The 6,843-nt window shown below is 42.1% G+C and overlaps 1 pseudogene; it reads left to right on the top strand.

Moving 5' to 3' along the window:
• Positions 1-453: 453 nt before the first annotated feature.
• On the top strand, positions 454-565 carry LOC127490371 (U2 spliceosomal RNA; annotated as a pseudogene).
• The last annotated feature ends 6,278 nt before the right edge of the window (positions 566-6,843 follow it).

Raw genomic sequence — 6,843 nt, 5'->3', positions numbered from 1 at the left:
CCTCCAAAAGTGTAGTCTTTCCTTCAACATAATTATAGTCAGCTGATTTTTAATGCTGAGAGAATCACTACCGTACTCTCTTAACTTGCCTCATATAGTGCAGTCTGAGGTTGTTGTACTTATTGAATTAATTCTACCAACCAGGGCCTCTGCTGAAAATCTTAGATAACAATAAATTATCACATTAAATGTTCTGAAATATAAAGATCTTAGGATGTTGTCCTCCTTGGACCTTCAACCACTTACTCCAAATCAGGAAAACTTAATAAGTGCTTTTTAGTTAAAATAACACAAAAGAACTATAGATTTCTCTGCACTTACAGTATAACTAAAAATCTATTATAAAAATCTGTAGACTCTACTATGTCATTCCCAACTCTGTCAGATGAGTAGTCATAAAGTCGGGTAGGTTAGAGCATTTTGTTTCTCTTTAAAATAAGTAAAATAGATTTCATTGCTCTCAGCCTTTTGGCTAAGATCAAATGTAGTGTCTGTTCTTATCAATTTAAAATAGATCACAACTTATTTCATGAACTAGATTAGTTTCAAAGATTGTGTAGCTTTGTAAGATTAATAACTGTGTAGTATTTTGTTTCCCCTTCAAACATGCACAAAATTAAGTTATATATAATCTTTGGTCTTTCTATTGATTGTGAGTAGGTAAAGGGTAGAAAATGTTGACTCCCTCATGTCTCATCCACAGTCTGGAATGCAGAAGGTGAGCAACAATTGGTAACTCAATGTCAAGAAACTGAGAGAAAGTGGTGTTCCTATTCTCTTGCCAGAACAAGAAGAGCCTTTTGGGATTTTAATAGAATCAGAGACCTATTATATTAGTCAGAGCTCTTAGCTAATGGGAAATGAATAAACCTAGAGAGGCTCTATTTTCAACTGAGCTTGGGATATGGAGAGGGAATGCCAATTTGAATGTCGAATAAAAAATCTTCTTTGACAAATTTATTGAAATTGATTTTCAAAGTAAAGTATGTAGTCAAAATTCTTGGTGCTTTGATCAGATCTTTTGATGTGAGTTGACTAAACATCGATCTCCATATATACATATATACACCAAGGGTCAAACCAAATGATATCATGTCAATAATACTACTGATAATAGTGATAACAAAAAGTGACAGAATCTTTTACTCTCAGATGTATTGTTCTGGGAACACTGTACAGATGAATTCATTTAGAACTTTATAGAAAATCAAGGAGCCAGGCATGTCATTATTGTTTTTGTTGTGTATCTGCTGTGATAATCCTATGGAAAATAGGGTAGTATTTAATACCATTGAAGCGTTAAGTAGAAATGACAAGGGACTTCATTTTTAAAAAAGATTTATTCATTTATTTGAAAGTCAGAGTTAAAGAGAAAGGAGACAGAAAGAGAGAGATCGTACATCCACTGGTTCATTGTCCAAGTGGCAGAAAGTGCTGGGGTTAAGTCATAAGCCAAGAGCTGGAGGCTTCTTCCAGGTCTCCCAGGTGGGTAGTAGGGGTCCAAGAACTTGGGCCATCTTCCACTGCTTTTCTCAACCCATTAGCAAGGAGCTGGATGGGAAGTAGAGCAGTGGGACACCAACAGGCATCCTTGTGCCACAACATTGGCCCCAGCAAGTATCGAAAAGGCAAATTAGGCTGTTATTTTATTGGTTTATTTGAAACAAATTGTTTATATGAAGCTATTTAATATCCTGTCATATATATATATATATATATAAAACAGATTTTTTAACGAGTGAGGTAATTTCAGAAAAAAATCATAACAAGGAATAATCAAAATAATATGTAACACTTACATAATAATACAAATTTGATGCCTTCTGTTTATTCATGGAAAGATACAATTTAAAATGAATTTATTGATTTGTTTATTGAGAGAGCAACACAGTGATAGTCTATTTTCAACAGACTATTCTCTAGTTCACTGTCTAAATGCGAGCAACAGCCAGGGTTGAACTATGATTGAAATCAAATGATATAGGCAGGCAGATAGGACAAATGAATTGGGCTTGTAAACTGGAAGACCACATCCCTTGTGTGATCTCTTGCCCCTACCTGACCTCCCTTGGACACCCACCTGACAATCAGAATACAAAACCACCCCCCTTTGGGAGCAGATAAAAGGCCTGGAGCATGGTGGACCCCTCCCTTTTTTGGTTGCACAACCTTGATGTGTCTTTGTTGCCTTGCAGGCCATCTGCTCTCTGCTTTACTGGCCTGTTCTCTGCCTGATATGGACCCAATTTAGCATCTGGACTTCTTCCTCCCCTAATTAAAGCCCTCACTTTCCTGTGCATTTCTCTCACTGAATAAAATCCTTAAAAACTTACCGTGTTTCTGTTCCATTCGAGTTAGTATTCAGAATTCTGCTCTGGGGGCCAGTGCTGTGGCACAACAGGTTAACACCCTGGCCTGAAGCACTGGCATACCATCTGGGTGCCGGGCTCTAGTCCTGGCTGCTCCTCTTCTGGTCCAGCTCTCTGCTATGGCCTGGGATAGCAGTAGAAGATGGCCCACATGCGAGACCCGGAAGAAGCTCCTGGCTCCTGGCTCCTGGCTTTGGATCCGCACAGCTCCGGCCGTTGCGGCCATCTGGGGAGTGAACCAGCGGATGAAAGACCTCTCTCTCTCTCTGCTTCTCCTTCTCTCTCTGTATAACTCTGACTTTCAAATAAATGAATAAATTATTAAAAAAAGAATTTTGCTCTGAATAAATAGCAAGAACCAACAGGATTATTAATACTGAAAATTATTAATAAGTAGGATGGTATCATAATGGCACCCCAGATTGTTGGACCCTTAATAACAGAGGGACTCCCCAATATTTATTAATATCTGATTAGTTTAAAAGAAAAGGAAAAACCCAGTAAAATGGTAAGAGATCACCTCATTGGCTTCTAACTTCACTTATCTTTCTGAATTACACTCCATCCCTTAGATCAGGGAGCGCCCTCCTTTGCCTGCGACTTGGGGAAGGAACTATTTTCAACTCTGGCACAGGGTGTGGGGCCTGGGTTGTGCTGGCACCCACCATCAGCTCTGCAGAGAATGCACACTCCAGCTTGGCTGGTTGCTCTTTTTAGCTGCTCTCCTTGCTCCAGCACCATGTGGCCCAGTCCTGATACGGGTGTATTCCTAGGGGAGGGGTGGGAGTCTAGACAGACAAGATAGTATCAGAAGCCCCGATTCCCTCCTACCACCACCACTGGCACTCAGAGGCACAGGGATGGGCCAGTCCTAAAACAGCCGCCAACTGAATTGTAGCAGTGCAAACAGTGCTAAGGCACTGGTGCTCCCTGACCAGCCACTGCCGCTTCAAAACAGCCACTGCCCTGTGTGGCACTAAAGTGGACAGGTATACAGGTTAAAATTGATTAGGTTTGTGAGCTGGAAGACCATGCCTTTGCCATGACCCTGTGTGACCTCATGCCCTACCTGGCCTCACCTGAGTGCCCACCTGCCAATCAGGTTAATTAACCACTCCCCTTTGAAAGTGGATTAAAAGCCTGGGTCATGGTGTGTCCACCCCTTTCCTCCTTTTTCCTTGCCCTGGCCTCTTGCCAGTAGGGGACTGGCTGCAGCCTGGTGGCTCCAGGGCACATGGCCTTGGGCCACACGCCCCATGCTTCCTGGTCTAGATGCTCTTCTAGATGGCTGTTTCCTGGTACTTGGTATGAACCCAGCTGTACCTCTCTCTTACAGATAAAGCCCTCACTCTCCTATGATTTCTCTCACTAAATAAAAGCTTAAAATGTACCATGCTGTCTCATTAATTTATGCTGGTGTTTAGAATTCTTCTCTAAATACTAGGCAAGAACCCACTTGGGCTTATTAATATTGAGGATTTATTAATAAGCATATAGTGATACTGTACGGCACCCCAAATTCTGATAACACGTGGCACCCCAGATGGGACTTCCGGGGAACTTTAAGGGACCAGATTCTGGAATATTTTTAAGGGGTCAAATTCTGATGTTAGCACCACAGCTTGCAGCTCTAGCGAGCCCTGCCCTGCCCCAGCTGCCTGACCAGCTATAGCCATGGCTCCAGTGGCATTTTCATTCAAAACAAGCAAACGATGCTTAGGTTTCTTTTCTGGTTTCCCTTAGTGCTTGTGGCTTTTGGAAAATGCATGGATTGGTTTCTTTTTACTGTTTCTTGCTTTAAAAAGGTGCTGTCAGTACTAATAGAATTCTTTCAAGGAAATGAGAAGGATTTTCACAGAGGGTTGGTTTTTGAGAGCTTGTGAGAGCTTATCTGTATCTATAAAAGTTTCCAAGTTGTTTATAATGTGTTTTAAAGACAATTGAAAATTTAGAAAAAATTTTTTTTATTTTGTGTACAGGTTTAAGCAGTACTGAAAATTCTACTTTGCCTCAAGGTCTTTGATTTTCAAATCAAGCATGCTTTCAATTGTTGATTTTGAGCTGGGGGACTGGTTTGGTTGCCTGGCAACAGGCTCCAATCCAAAATGGCGGCCCCCATAGCCTGCAACATGCCTGATTATTAGTGTAACTTTTTTTTTTTAAGATTTTTTTATTTATTTGACAGGCAGTTACAGACAGTGAGAGAGAGAGAAAGATCTTCCTGGCGTTGGTTCACTCCCCAAGTGGCTGCAATGACCGGATCTGTGCCAATCCGAAGCCAGGAGCCAGGAGCTTCTTCCAGGTCTCCCACGTGGTTCCAGGAGCCTAAGCACTTTGGCCATCCTCCGCTGCTCTTCCAGGCCACAGCAGAGAGCTGGACAGGAAGAGGAGCAACCAGGACTAGAACCTGGCACCCATATGGGATGCCAGTGCCACAGGCAGAGGATTAACCTAGTGCACCACAGCAGTGGCCCCCATGTAAATCTTTATTATTACTTTTTAAATTATAGATTATTATTTTAGCCTCTGTGCCAGTCTTTATTGTTTTGGCAATAACAGCTTTTGTTGGCAGCTTTAACACTGGTCTTTATTTTTCTATTTTTTTATTTTAATTATTTGTTTTGCTTTAATTAGCATTTAAAAAACAGTAAAAAAAAATTAAAAACCCTCTTACCAGGCTTGGTAAAATAATGTACCCCATTTGGTACACAAATAGAGACTTACAGTGTCAGAACTGTAACTAATACAATGCATCCAGTCACATGCTAAAGAAATTATAACTAATGCATGTTTCCCTGTCACATGGTTAAGGATGCTTAAGCTCAGGAAGAGCTTTTTTTTTATTTTCTCAGATCCTACAAAGACACTGTAAAGCTGTATAGTTCTGAAGTAGGCAGGCATACAGGTTAAAATCAATTAAGTTTGTGAGCTGGAAGATGAAACCTTCACCACACCCCTGTGTGACCTCATGACCCTACCTGGCCACACCTGGGTGCCCACCAGCCACTCAGGTTAATTAACCACTCCCCTTTGGAAGTGGGTTAAAAGCCTTGGACACAGTGTATCCAGCCCCTTCTCTTTGGCCCTGGCCTCTTGCCAGGAGGGGGCTTGCTGTAGCCCTGTGCCTCCAGGGTAAGTGGCCTTTGGGTCACCTGCCCTAGTCTTCCTGGCCTGGAAGCTCCTCCACGTGGCTGGTTCCTGCTGCTCAGTACGAACCCAGATTTACCTTTCTCTCTTAGATAAAGCTCTCACCCTCCTATGTATCTTTCTCACTAAATAAAAGCTTAAAATGTACCATGCTGCCTCGTTTATGGATGCTGGTATTTAGAATTCTTCTCTAAATATTAAGCAAGAACCGTCTGAGGTTTATTAATATTGGGGATTTATTAATAAGCATATGGTGATATCATATGGCACCCCAAATTCTGGTAGTATATGCGGCATCCCAGATGGCACTTTGGGGAACTTTAAGGGGTCACATTTTTTGTATAGATTTTAGGGGGCATCTTCGATTTCTTATGGTAACCATGAAGGGATATAAAATGTGAAATTTTTATGAAGGGATTTATAATTTTTAAGAAGGGACTGATTTTTAAGAAATTTTAAAACGAGGCAGCATGGTGCAAGCGGAATTCCTGTGGTTCTAACCCTATCTCTTTGCCTGTACCCTCTCCCTCCTCCATCTGGGTTTGTGCTTTCCCTGCTCGCCCAGCCATGGTAATGCAAGACTCCAAAGTGCCCTCCCTGGTAGGGATACAAGCACGGACTTTGTGTGGGAAGTGTGCTTCACTCTCTTCAGCCCTGGTGCTGGCCGTGAATCGCAGTTTCGGGTCTGCCGGAGGGCAACCCACAGGGAGCTGCACTTCCACCAGCGTCTCGAGCTAGCCTCCTCCCGCTGGAATGTAAAGGCGGCAGCCATAACACGCTCAACGCAAGCTGAGATGGGTGGGGGTAGAGGAGTTCAGCAGTAGACCTCATGGAATGAGGCTAGAGCCACCTTGCCCTGTGGGAGAAGGGCAGCTGGCTCACACAAAAGACAAGCAAGATTTTTTTCTTTCTTTCTCTTTTGTTTTGCTGGTAGCTTTCAAAAAGGAAGGCATGGGTTGTTTTTTTTCATGGTTTCTGGCTTTAAGGACTTTGGTGGTATTACTAGTGCAATGTAATAAGAGAGATAAAAGATTTACATGGAGGAAAAACTCCTAAGGATTCCAGATTGGTTGTAGTGTGTTTCAAAGACAATTTCACGTGCTTTTCTAAGGTTAAATTTCTAACTAGTATCAGCAGCTAAAAAAAGTTCTAAAACATTTCTTCTTGTCCCTGGGCCTTATCATACAAGCTTTCAATTGCTAATTTTGAGTTGGAGAACTGGTCTGGTTGCTTAGAAATGTGCATCAGGGAGAAGGAGCTTCAAACATGGAGGACACTCTACTTCCTGTGGTGGAGGGTGGGACTTCCGCCCCAAGATGGTGGCCCC

This window comes from Oryctolagus cuniculus, chromosome 2 (assembly GCF_051225735.1).
Source record: "Oryctolagus cuniculus isolate XC-2025 breed Fujian yellow rabbit chromosome 2, ASM5122573v1, whole genome shotgun sequence".
NCBI lineage: Eukaryota > Metazoa > Chordata > Mammalia > Lagomorpha > Leporidae > Oryctolagus > Oryctolagus cuniculus.
This window is presented reverse-complemented; position numbering and strand designations above follow the sequence as displayed.